Raw genomic sequence first — 14,543 nt, forward strand, 5'->3', positions numbered from 1 at the left:
TTTTTTAACACGATATTCGAAATTAAGGTTACTGTTAAATATCACTCCCAAGTTTCTCGCATATTCCACTTCCTTTCCACACAAATCCTTATCGATTCTTTTAAGTACAAAACACGCATTCTCCGGTGCGAAGCCATAAATAAGCTGGGTATCATCCGCATATAAGTGGACTGAGCAAAATCTAACCTGCTTCACAAGATTAGCCGTATATAGGGTAATTCAAATTCGACCCTCACCATTGGGATCTGAGAAACCATAAGAGATACGAGAAAGTTTAAATTGGGGCAAAGTTGCGCAATTTAAAGCTCAACCAAATGCTGTTTTAAAAATTTCGTTTTTCCGAGTACTTCCGAAAAAAACTGAAAATTTGATTTTTTGTTTTTATTTATTTTATTCTGATTTTAGTGATGTATAATAACTTATGATTTAATTGATAAATGACAAAATAATTCAATAAAAACTATTTTTACTATAGTTATGGCTTTGAGTTAATGGGCCGTTTTATAAAATGTCATTATTTTTGACAGTACTTGTCAAACACGATAATTCGGACGACCATTAGAGCAAGTCAACTAACCTAACCTACCTTAACTTAAACAGCTCATTAATGTTTCCAAGAGAAAGATCATCATTTTAGGAACTTCATTTTTTGCCAAATTTAAATTTTTTATAATGTTATGTGCAAGTTTATTGTTATTTATACAGCAAGTGACTTAAACCATTTTTTATTCATTCATATTTATTCGAGTGAATAAACCGATTTAAGTCACGTGTTTTATACAGTATTTTTATTATTTTGGACTTCTTATATTAAAAAAAAAATAAAATTACAGTTCTGTTAAATTTGCAGCCCGCCCCGTAGATGTGACATTGTTTGTTTGTTTGTTTACATCTGTAAATCTCGTGTTAAGGGGTAGCCCAGAGGGAGAATACTCAGGTTTCCTCAGGTAATCCACTTTTATTCAAGATAATAGTTACAATAATCTCACCCCCAGATCGCCAAGATGGCGAAGAGCATGATGTGGGGAGACGGTCCGGGTTGAAGGGAGGTTCACGGAGGGCGACGCTTTAGCGGGGATAAATGAACCCTAGACTCGTGTCCGAAGACATTCAACGGGCCGGTAAAGACGTTAGGTACCTAGCAAAGGGAGGTAAGTAGGTGCGGTAACTCTTGCTGCACGCCCACACTATTTCTAGGGCTGATACTCGGGTGTGGCACTTGGTCACGTAGCTCCACGTAGCGTTCCACAATAGGCCGTACCCAGACTAACCCAGAGATCAGTCAGTGACCTCCCTTTGGGGAAGACCCCAGAGTTCGGTAATTTAGTCGAGCTACGGTGCATCTTTTATATTCGTCAGCGACCTCATTATGCTAACCTTGCTGATTGTGCTGGTTACTGGGTGTGCACCGTAACTACTAACACGGGTGTAACATCTCCCCCTTCCAAAAAGTGTTCGCCCCGAACACTACAAGCGAAACTTATACATAGTCTACATATGCTAATGTTAACCTTAAATGCTATAGGGTGTATGAAGGTGGTGGAACGAGGCCTTTATTTCTTCACCAGATTACAATATGTTAGCTTATCATAGTCCTATTCTTAATGCCTGCGAGAGATAGGGGTGTACTTTAAAACATCACAAATGTTACATTGGGTCACCTTTCAACCTTGCTGTTGCGTCTATCTTATTGCCTTCCTTATTAAGCGAAATTCACGTAAATTGCTCATTGTACCCTTCGTTGGCACCATCGTCTAAGTGAAAACGCTTCATCTAAGCTTCATCTCATCGTAGTGCCTTCTCTTGACACTGTATTCTCTAAGCGGCAAACTTGATCGCTTAGCTTCATTTCTTCATACTGTGTCCTTTTGCGTGCTCCTTTAGCACACCTATCCTTGGACATGTATATTTCTTCCTAATTAACGTGAGCCCATTTGGAGATGCTTCTTCAGCTCGACTTATTAAAGACTCCGGGTGCACACGGGTGTAAGTAGCACCATCGTGGCGGGACCCATCTGAAGATGTTAGCTTCTCCAAGACATAAGGCTAGTTCGCCTTTCAACAAGGCTGTAGCAGTTGATCGATAGACGCAACAAGATTGCCAGGGACCCTAAAAAAGTAAAATAAGATTTCAATTATTACTTTGTTTGCCATTCATCTCTTAAAACATAAATAAAACCATTATGTAAACCAGTACACTTTGTTGTAACCTAAAACTTCATAAATGCACGAATTTGCTAGGTCATCACATACCTACACCTAGGTCAGGGACCGCGAAACTGGCCTAGAAATCAAGAAAGATATTGTAAATAAATAATTGCGCTAACTATACACTTATTCTATGAAACCTAATTAAGAAAATTTGCCTTTTACCATACCCAATATAATACGAAAATAATGTGCTGCTATGCACTAAAAATGTTGCGCTATGGTTGCCTTCTTAGAGCGTCCTACAGGCCCCTCGACATTGCCCTACTCAGTTCAAGCAACTGTGGATCTGCAGGCTAGCCCTTTTTCTTCCAAAACCTATCATTTTGTTTTCGCTATGTCTCTTCTCTACCCTTCTGGCCCTTGTCTTAGCTTATCTTCTTCCACTTGAGCTTCTGTACCTTATTCGAAGCGGGCTGCCAGATTTTGTGGACCTAGAAGTGTACCGTCTTCATTCATTCCCTTTTTCTTTGTGCCCTTGTTTAGCGTGTGTCTGCGAGGGTGCGTCTACCAATGTGAGGATTAACAGACGGGGATCCAACGAGGCGCCTCCACCATGTCACGTTAAGGGGTTGCCCAGAGGGAGAATACTCAGGTTTCCACAGGTAATCCACTTTTATTCAAGATAATAGTTACAATAATCTTACCCCCAGATCGCCAATATGGCGAAGAGCATGATGTGGGGAGACGGTCCGAGTTGAAGGTAATACAATAGGCGTGACCCAGAGATCAGTCAGTGACCTCCCTCTGGGGAAGACCCCAGAGTTCGGTAATTTAGTCGAGCTACGGTGCATCTTTGCATCTTTTATATTCGTCAGCGACCTCATTATGCTAACCTTGCTGACTGTGCTGGTTACTGGGTGTGTACCGTAAGTACTAACACGGGTGTGACAATAGGCGAATGTCATTCAGAGTGGTTTAATAGTTATTTATACAGCAGCGACTGACCATTTTTTATTCACGAAAAGAACAACTAGGTCGACGAGCGTAGCGAGTGGCCTTAGCTCTTCGAGTGAATAAACCAGTTTAAGTCACGTGTACACCTTTGTGACTATGTATGTTCAGGCCAATTGCGTGTGACATTGCAATTTAAATTTTCTCGTATCTCTTATAGATTCCGAGATCCCAATGGTGAGGGTCGAATTTGAATTACCCTGTATATGTACATTAAATAGTACAGGGCCTAATACACTTCCCTGAGGCACACCTCTTGTTACTTGAACCAAATCAGATTCTTCCCCGTCCAACTTTACAACTTGCCTCCTACCTCTTAAATAGTTCTCAAACCACTTACACACAATACATGAAAATCCATAATACTGAAGCTTTTGTAACAATAATCCATAAATAATCATATCGAAAGCCCTGCTGTAATCAAGTAATATCAGACAAGCGATCTCCGACCTAATTATGATCTGCAATAGATCAGCGGACACCTTAGAAAAAGACATTATTGGAAGCATATTAATCGGTCGTAGCTCACTTAGAGACTCAATCTTCGCCTTCTTACTAAAGATTGAAATCTTCCATATGTCAAGGACAGTGTCCGTACACGACGTGTAAATATCATTCAAAACCGGGACTATTTAATTTAAGCTAAACAATATCATATCATATGTAATAGAGTCGAAGCCTACTGCTCTTGATTTGACTTTATGAAATGCTTGATAAACCTCCAACTTAGTAATATCATTAAACGAATGCGACCCAGCCCCATCAGAAACACGGAAACCGTTAATGGTATTAATATTAAATTCTGGACCTACATTACCATCATTTTGCACAGGTGATCCGAACACACCCGAAAAATGGTCACTTATGTCATTCACATTTCTTAGGTGCATAGGGATATCATACATTGGTTGGTTGTGTACCTTCCATTTATTAAGTTTTTGACCAAGTTTCCTTAGATTTTCTCTTAACTTTATTAATTTAAAAGGTCATATATGCTTTTCTTTTCATTCCTCATGGCAAAAGATAGGTAGTTCTTTATATCTAAGTAGAGATTTTTGTCCAGGCTTTTAGTTTTAAGATATTTGGAGTATGTCTTCTATTTCAGCTTTATAATTTCTTTTATAGTTTCCGTAATGTATTATTATATTTGGTATCGACTCATTTAAAATAGTATCAAAATTTATGTTGTTCATATCATTATGGAAATTGAGTTTGTTACGGGTTGATTTTTAACTTGTTTAGATCTGGCTAATAAAAAGTACTTTATGGCACAATTCTCACCTTACAAGGTGTCACTTTCGTAATTTTTAATTCAATTGCCTAATGGCTTAATTTAATGTTTAATATTTTGTCACTAATTTCATTCTTAATTTAATTAAAACAGCTAAATAGTCATTAATAATCATCATCACTTTATTTACTATGAAATCAACATAAACACAATATAACCTTGCAAATCTTAACCTAACATGATTAATGACCATGGGTCAGCTGACAGATTTCAGTTAAAGGGCCAGATTGATAAGGGGTCAAAGTCCAAAAATCACGCCATTGTCCTTTTAAAACCTTTTCGGTCGGAAAGTACGCAAGTTTGCGGATATTTTAAGGAAATTCAAGAATTTTTTCTTCAAGTTTAGTGTTTAGAATCGCCGTATTGCCAGATTTAATAGCTGAAGTTAGATTTGTAACTGAATTTCCTGATTTTGAGAAAGTTCCATAACCCCCGGGTGGTTAATTCTTTAAGGCCATCCTACATCACTCAGGTATGTCTTTGATCAATTATATCTAATATCCACCCTTTTTAACTCTTCAACTTTACTTTCTTAACTGTATTTTACTTACGATTTTGTAATAGTAGTCAGTTCAATACCCTTATCAGATTCATGTCAGTTTAGGCCTACATACACCCCCATGCTTGCCTGGTAGACACCCTTAGCTTACTCAGGACCACTCAACAAGGTTTGCTACCATCTGACCCACATCACCAGCCATATAGGCTTTGTCTAAGACAGCACGACCACCAGTTGCTGCTTGTCAACTCGACAGTTGGACAGTTGCTGGACCCCCCGTTCAGGACTTGGGCCGAGCCTATAGTGGCTTAAGGTTCCAAAAGTAAAGCCAGCTAGATCCAGGTCGTATATTTTACTTTATTTTACCACCAAGCGGTCTGAAGGAAGCTTAACAAGGTTGATTCTGCAATAGTAGAAATATACATAGTCTGACACCAACATACACACTTTAACCAACTTGTTTAAGTAGATTTACCTTAGCATACATTTATTAAGCTGAATTAGTGTACACCTCAGCGTATATACAGGGTAATTCAAATTCGACCCTCACCATTGGGATCTCGGAAACTATAAGAGATACGAGAAAGTTTAAATTGGGGCAAAGTTGCGCAATGTAAAGCTCAACCAAATGCAGTTTTAAAAATTTCGATTTTCCGAGTACTTCCGAAGATATCCGAAAAAAACTGAAAATTTGATTTTTTGATTTTATTTATTTCTAATCTTATTTGAAGAGATATTCCAAAACTAAAAGCACCTTTTCATTGCCACTTTTTCTCAGCTATTCGATGATGGATTCAAATTTGCCACACGACGTTTCGTTTTTTGGCAGCCATCATCAACTTTCTTTTTTCTTATGGGCGCCATATTGGATTTTTAGCCCACCAAATAGTACGTTTTATTCTGATTTTAGTGATGTATAATAATTTATGATTTGCTTCATAAATAACAAAATAATTCAATAAAAACTATTTTTACTTTAGTTATTGGCTTTGAGTTAATGGGCCGTTTTATAAAATGTCATTATTTGACAGTACTTGTCAAACACGATAATTCGGACGATCATTAGAGCTTTTAGAGATTTTACCTTAGTTAGCTTTGTTAATGAGACGTTTTATGAAGATTACTTGGTAGTACTTGTCACACGCAATTGGCCTGAACATACTTAGTCACAAAGGTGTACACGTGACTTGACTTAAACCGGTTTATTCACTCGAAGAGCTTAGGCCTCTCGCTACGCTTGTGGACCTAGTTGTTCTTTTCGTGAATAAAAAATGGTTTAAGTCACTTGCTGTATAAATAACTATTAAATCACTCTGAATGACATTCGCCTATTTACAGATGTAAACAAACAAACATCAATGTTACATCTACGGGGCGCGGTGCAAATTTAATAGAACTGTAATTTTAGTTTTTTTTTTTAATATAAGAAGTCGAAATTTAATAAAATACTGAATAAGACACGTGACTTAAACCGGTTTATTCACTCGAATAAATATGAATGAATAAAAAATGGTTTGTCACTTACTGTATAAATAACTATAAACTTGCACTTAACATTATACAAAATTAAAATTTGGCAAAAAATGAAGTTCTTAAAATGATGATCTTTCTCTTGGAAACATAAATAAGCCTTTTAAGTTAGAGATAATGCTAACAAATCTCTTTTTCTGATTAACCTAAATAGTTCAGCAATGCTTGTATAATAATAACATTTTCTCCGGGGGTTTCTTTTCTAGATACATTTTTAACTATGATTGACTTGCTCTAATGATCGTCCGAATTATCGTGTTTGACAAGTACTGTCAAATAATGACATTTTTTAAAACGGCCCATTAACTCAAAGCCAATAACTAAAGTAAAAATAGTTTTTATTGAATTATTTTGTTATTTATGAAGCAAATCATAAGTTATTATACATCACTAAAATCAAAATAAAACGTACTATTTGGTGGGCTAAAAATCTAATATGGCGCCCATAAGAAAAAAGAAAGTTGATGATGACTGACAGAAAACGAAACGTCGTGTGGCAAATTTGTATCCATCATCGAATAGCTAGGAAAAAGTGGCAATGAAAATATGCTTTTAGTTTTGGGATATCTCTTCAAATAAGGTTAGAAATAAATAAAAACAAAAAATCAAATTTTCAGTTTTTTTCGGATATCTTCGGAAGTACTCGAAAAATCAAAAATTTTAAAACAGCATTTGGTTGAGCTTTAAATTGCGCAACTTTGCCCCAATTTAAACTTTCTCGTATCTCTTATGGTTTCTGAGATCCCAATGGTGAGGGTCGAATTTGAATTACCCTGTATACTCAAGGGTGCCTCATTCTTTGTTGTGAATTGACTAAGGGTTTCAAACTTTACACACACCCACACTGGTTTCCCCAACACAAACACTACCTTAACCAACTTAACAATCACCAACCACATTGTTGCGAGCATTAGGTTGCCATTTGGGGTGTTTGATTGAGTCTGAGCATACCCATCTACTGGTACCTACTATCTTGAATAACAGAACAGGTTAGATTTGTAGGTTAGACGCTGTCTCTTAAATTTCTAAATTGTTTTGACATTTGCCATTGGTTATTTGTGTTTGACACTGTAGACAGCTGTCACTCGGGACACCTACCCAGCGCTACCATCGTAAAACCGTTTAGTCACATATCAATTAGTCACATAATCAAGCTTCTTAATAAACTGGAATACTCAATTTCACCTAGATACGGCTGTTGTTTGATTGAAATCTCCAACTTTTACCCTCGACCACTTCCGGCAATAAAGCTAGCTGGACAATGGTTATTTTCTGATTTTAAAAGATAACCGGTTCGGTCATCAGCGTTTTCCACCGAAATCACCGTAACAAGTTTGTGAAACTTTGTGAAATCCTTATAAGTGACCATTTTTCCTGCAACTTCCTCAAATTGAATGTCAAGCACAGTTGTACATGTCAATTGTACTCGACTTAATAACATCAATACTTTCATCTATAAAGACAACACCGATCAAACTAACATAATTTCTTGAAATTCTAGTAGGCTCTTGAATTATTTGTTTTAAGTTAAATGATCTCATTAGCGTGACCAGAAAATCGGACTCGATCTGTTGCTAATCATCGGCGTTTCATATATTACCCCAAATAAGTACTTTTCCCTGTTGAAATACACACTTTGAACAGCATAAACACTCGATGCCTTCTTCACTACTGTCAGCTACACCCACATCTATTATAGAACATTTTACAGTATTTACAGCATATAATGCCACTCCACCTCCTCTTGTCAGCCTGTTCTTCCTGAGCAGCTGATAACCAGGAATACTCACTGATGCATCAGGGTAATCCAATCTTAGCCACGTTTCAGTTACTGCAATGTCGCGCAATCCGTCGCCTCCAGCCTGTTGATCTGGCTCCAGCAGGCTTGCGGACACAAACGGCGCTACGTCGTCCATGTAGATGGCAGATGGGTTCGTTGCAGCGGTTGGGGAACTGGTGTTAAAAACAGGAGGGAAATTGGGGACGTTATGACGTTCCATTGTTAAAAAATTCCAAGGTTCTTAAACACAAAAACAAAAAAATAAAATAAAAAAGGGAAATTTCAGAGCAAGGCGACCTTTCAGAGTATCAAACCCTGTTTAGAGGGTGAACTCTGAAGTCTTTAATCATCATAAAAGTCCCTTTACGGACTAACTGTATTTATTTTGATGTTAAATTGACTTTAGGACAAAAAATAACAGTTATTTCAGAAAGTTAGAACCGTCTACCGACTTCCCTGTCTTTATAGCATGATTCTACGTTACTGTACCGGAGAAACTTGGCAACCATGCCGAAGCAGATGCCGGGGACGAAGAAGCGGCTGCGTCGTCGAGACCCGAGACGAAACGTGTGTGTGCTTTTTAGAAAGACAGCGTTGTGAGCGGTCGCCTTTCTTTGCGCTCCGCACATTGTCGTGCTATTGCACCATTTTTTGACCAGTTAATGTCAGTTTGTCTTTCAATAAAGTGTAATTCAAGAAAACTAGCGTTTCAGTACGCAACATATGGTCCTTCGTAGCCCAATAACCAGAAAGAAGTGGATTTTAAGACGTGAAAACTAGTCAAGGCGCAGGCAGAGCGGTAAATCAGCACGGCGCCGGCGTAATTCCAAGTCGAGGTCGACCGACGTCAGGCGCGCAGACAGCCTACTATACAGAGTTTCGGCCTGAGTTTATGAGGCAGTTCGGTGAGTGCGTTCCTTTTTACCACTTTTCCTTATATTATTCCAATTTGTGACAGTACCTGTGCTTGATTTGGTACTGTGGTGTTTAGTAAAAGCTAAGCCAAAAAATTTTGTGGTTGTTTATTTAGTTCTGGCAGGTAATCCAGGTTTTCTTTGCAATGGCCGAGTTAAAGGCATTAAAAGCTCAGAAAAAACAAATTAAATCGTCATTGACTCGTTTTCAAAAGTTTGTGGACAATCAAATGTCTGATGAAAGTAGTGATTTAGCGCAATTGCGGGTTCGAATGTCTCAAATTAATGATTTGTTACAAAAATTCGAAGAAATTCAAGTTAAAATTTGCATGCTTGTTGATTCAAGTGAAGAATTCGAGTCGGAAATGGACTCGGAAACGGAAACATTTGAAAGTACATACTATTATGCTCTAGGTACGGCAAATAGCATTTTGGAAAGTAACATAGTAAATACAAATATTATTAATAATCCTGTAAATGCAGGTAATGCTTTAGTTGAACAATCTACTGGTTCTAATGAAAGTGTTTCACTGAAGCTTCCTCCTTTAAGCTTACCCAGTTTTAATGGAAATTATAATGATTGGTTGTTTTTCCGAGATAGTTTTGATTCTATCATTAACCAAAATTCTAACTTAGATAAAATTCAGAAATTACATTATTTAAGACTTTCTTTAAAGGGAGATGCTTTGCAAGTTGTGCAAAGTTTAGGTATGTCAGCTGCCAATTATGAAATGGCCTGGGATTTACTTAAAACCAGATATGAAAATAAATCGTTATTGGTAAGCAATCATGTACGTTCTATATTTAACCTACAAAGTCTGCATGAGGAGTCTCAGGTAGGCATACGTCAGTTATTAGACGGAGTTATACAACATACTCGTGCACTTCAATCTCTAGGTCAACCTGTGATCCATTGGGATACGCTGTTAATACATATAATTAGTAATAAGTTGGATGCAGCATCCAGGCGTGATTGGAAAACGGCGAATAGCAGTAATGAGCTTCCCACATTTAAGCAGTTTCTAGATTTTCTTCAAGAAAAGTGTCGTTTGCTTGAAGCCTTGGGTATGTCTGAAACGTCTAAGCCAACAGGTCGTGGGCGACCAAGAGGTTCGTATACTGCGACAGGTCAAGCATTGAAGTGTAGCTTTTGCAAAAATGATCACCTAATATATAATTGTAAAGATTTTTTAAAACTTAACCCCAAAGATAGATCAGCAGAAGTCATTAAACTAAAATTGTGTTTAAATTGCTTGCGTAGGGGACATCACCTTAAGGATTGTAAATGCCAACCTTGTTCTAAATGTCAAAGGCGACATAATACCTTATTGCATTTCTCAAATACTAGAAACGAAGTGGTTTCTGATCCCCAGGAATGCCCAAGCTCTGAAAATGCTAATGTTTCTAATAACTCTTTACATTCACGCAGAGATGATCATGTCAATACACTATTATCCACTGTATTGGTTCAAGTATCAGATGTCAATGGTCAAATTCATGAATGCAGAGCATTGTTGGACAGTGGGTCAGAATCCAACTTTATTACAGAAGACCTTTGTGACACATTAAAACTTTTAAAACATAGTACCAATATAACAATAAATGGTATAGGTCAGGTCACTTCTAGAATAATTCATAGAGCGTCGGTACAAATGGAATCAAGACTAAACGCGTTCAAGATTAATATTCCTTGCTTAGTAATAAAACGCATTACTAATAACATACCTCATGTTTCTTTTGATGCCAGCAAGCTGAATATTCCTAAAAATCGCTTTCTTGCTGATCCTAATTTTAACGAATCAGGTAATATTCAAATTTTGGTTGGCGCCCAAATTTTCTGGGATCTTTGCGCAGGTCAAATTAAATTGGGAAATGACTTGCCAACTCTACAGAAAACTCATTTTGGATGGGTGATATCTGGACCTTTGCCTTTACGATCTCATTCACTTTTGTGTAATTTATCATTGTCAGATTTGGATAATTCTTTATCAAAATTTTGGGAGATAGAAGATTACCCCAGAACAAAAACCTTATCAACTGAAGAACAATTATGTGAAAATCATTTTGTTTCTACCACCAAACGTTCTATTGAAGGGCGATTTATCGTTCAGCTGCCTTTCAAGGAATCATTGGACTGTTTAGGGTACACTAAAGATAAAGCTTTGAAACGTTTCTATAGTATAGAAAGAAAACTGCATAAAAATGTTGATTTATATAATGAATATAAAGGCGGATTCACGTTCGTACTTACAAAGTCATTGTCGTAAAAAGTCGCACACGTAAAAAGTTAAATTGCATGTAGTTATATGAGGCAGTTTTCAGTAGTGCGTGGAACGGCGCAACATAGAAGTTCGTAATACGGCGTACTTCTACGTGACGTAAAAGTATGTACGATTTCAACTTTTGATGTAGAAATCGGTACGTTTTTACTTTTGATTGAAGTTGACAATCGACTGACAAGTGGTAATAAATAAAAATTTAGCGGCGTCGGCCGGAAATCTGTCGCAATTAAACCTAAATTGTTTTATTGTTTTTTGAAATGAATGTTATGTTTATATGTATAGTGAAGGGCAGTGTTCATTGTTTAAAAAAATTTTACTTGGCACATTTCATGACTTGTGCGACAGACGTTCCGCGTACCAAGAGAAACTCCATTTGTTGCTTTAATAATTTCTACGCATATCTATGTTATAGTGTTATACGACTTTTTACAACAGAGAAGTCTCAAGTGTGAACGTGAATCCGCCTTAAGTCATTTATTGACGAATATTTGCAGCTAGGTCACATGTCATTAGCTGACAGTGATGAACAGGGTGATTATTACTTGCCCCATCATGATGTTTATAAGGAATCCAGCACAACCACTCGATTGAGAGTTGTGTTCGATGCCTCCGCCAAAAGTTCTACTGGTAAATCACTGAATGACATCATGATGGTAGGGCCAACCATACAGGACGATATATTCTCCATTATATTGCGGTTCAGACTGCATGATATTGTTGCCACTGCCGATATTGCCAAAATGTATCGGCAGGTGCTAGTCGATGAGTCTCAACAAAGGTTGCAAAAGATATTATGGCGTGATCATCCTTCAGATTTAATTCAAGCTTATAAACTACACACTGTCACTTATGGGACAGCAGCAGCTGCTTTCCTAGCGATAAGATGCCTTTCGCAACTTGCATTTGAATGCAAAGATACACATCCAAAAACGAGTGAACTGATTTTGAAAAACTTTTACGTCGACGACTTATTATTTGGTGGAAATAGTGTTGACGAGGTCTTGGAGATGAAGAATGATGTAATCAACATCTTGAAGAAAGGTGGTTTTGAGCTTCGAAAATGGAACTCGAACGATAGACGAATATTAGAGAATACTTCTGAAACTCAAGCCAACTTTAACATCAACACAGGAGATAACCATTCGGCCGCGACTTTGGGTCTGCGTTGGTTATCAGAAAGTGATGAATTTAGCTTTAAAGTCGGTTCATACAATTCTGAGCGAGTCACAAAACGAGCCATTTTATCGGCTACCGCTCAATTGTTTGACCCATTGGGACTTTTAAGTCCAGCAATAATAATTCCGAAGATGATTTTACAAAGACTGTGGCAGAGAGGAGTTCAGTGGGACGAGTCTATTCCATTGGATTTGCACACTCAATGGCTTACTTTTCGTCAAGATTTAAATAATATTAATAATTTGTCAATTACTAGGCAAGCTACATGCAAACAAAAGGTTTACACGGAGTTCCATGGGTTTGCAGACGCTTCCGAGCTTGGATACGGCGCTTGTTTATATTTGAGAACTATAGACAAGGATGATAAGATTTCTAGCAGACTTTTATGCTCTAAAAGTAGAGTTGCTCCTTTGAAGACGCAAACTATACCACGGCTCGAGTTGTGCGCAGCGGTATTGCTTGCAGAGATTGCCGATAAGTCTAGGATTGCACTTAATCTAGTGCCCAATAAAACTTACTATTATAGTGATTCAAAAATTGTATTGTCATGGATTAGATCTCCTTCGAACAATTGGAAGACGTTCGTTTCTAATCGAGTATCCAGAATTCAAGAATTAACTGACCCTAAGGAATGGAATTATGTGCACACCTCCCAAAATCCTGCAGATGCGATTTCCAGAGGTATGAGTCCGAAAGCTCTTTTGGAGCATGATCTGTGGTGGTTTGGCCCTTCATGGCTTGCTCAACGTGAGCAGTGTTGGCCAAGATATGACACAGTCTTACTTGACGAACTTCCTGATAAAAAGGCCAAAGCAATTACCATTTCATCGTTAGCTGTGACCTGTGATACAGATTTTAATTTATTTGAAAGATTCTCTTCGTTTTCTAAACTACTTAGGGTAACAGCATTTATGTTACGATTTATTCACAATTCAAGTTTGAGACGTGAATTTAAATCAAACCGACGAGTTGGGCATTTACAATCTCTTGAACTCAGACAATCTTTAGAACGTTTAGTGTCTATAGTACAAAGAACATCATTTTGCAATGAATATGATTGTCTTGGTTCAGATAGGGCATTGCATCCGAAAAGCAAACTTTTACCCTTAAACCCCTTTTTTGATGGACGGGTTATAAGAGTAGGTGGACGGCTTGGTCGATCCAATTATCGGTTCGACAAAATTCATCCAATAATTTTGCCGGCTAAACACAATTTTACTAAGCTTCTTTTTAAGTATGAACACCTCAGGCTCCTACATGCTCCGCCCAATTTATTGCTGTCCTCGATCAGAGAAAGGTTTTGGCCAATATCTGGGCGAAACCTAGCGCGAAAAACTGTACACGATTGCCTAAAATGTTTTAGATTTGCTGCCCAAGGTCAGAAATATTTGATGGCTGACTTGCCCCAAACTCGATTAACCCCTTCGAGGCTATTTTTAATTTCAGGATGTGATTATGCTGGTCCATTTCTAATCAAGGACCGAAAAACTAGAAATTTCAAGTTGACTAAATGCTATATTTGCCTATTCATTTGTTTCGTCACTAAGGCCATCCACCTCGAATTGGTGTCTGATCTTACGACGGAGGCATTCTTAGCTGCATTGCGGAGATTCTTCTCTAGGCGTGGACTTTCTAAATCGATTTATTCCGATAATGGAACAACCTTTCAGGGTGCAAAGTCGGAACTTGCACGTTTTTTAAAAAATAATTCTCGTGATTTTATATTGGAACTAAATAATCAATTTGTGGATTGGAATTTTATTCCTCCCCGTGCACCGCACTTCGGCGGACTTTGGGAAGCGGGGGTAAAATCCGTGAAACATCACTTAAAAAGAGTCATAGGGGAAACTCCACTTACGTTTGAGCAATTAACCACAGTACTATGTCAGGTGGAGGCCTGTCTCAATTC

At 37.7% G+C, this 14,543-nt stretch overlaps 1 long non-coding RNA gene across 1 annotated transcript; it reads right to left on the reverse strand.

Annotated features, from left to right (window-relative positions):
• Window positions 1-4,553: 4,553 nt before the first annotated feature.
• On the reverse strand, window positions 4,554-6,705 carry LOC145729190 (uncharacterized). Its single transcript, XR_014178297.1, has 3 exons — window positions 5,428-6,705; window positions 5,005-5,355; window positions 4,554-4,947 (listed from the first exon to the last, which is right to left on the reverse strand). It is a non-coding gene; the product is annotated as an uncharacterized LOC145729190 (long non-coding RNA).
• Window positions 6,706-14,543: the final 7,838 nt, after the last annotated feature.

The sequence above is a fragment of the Ips typographus genome, linkage group LG5 (genome assembly GCF_016097725.1).
Source record: "Ips typographus isolate SLU linkage group LG5, UJ_Ityp_2.0, whole genome shotgun sequence".
NCBI lineage: Eukaryota > Metazoa > Arthropoda > Insecta > Coleoptera > Curculionidae > Ips > Ips typographus.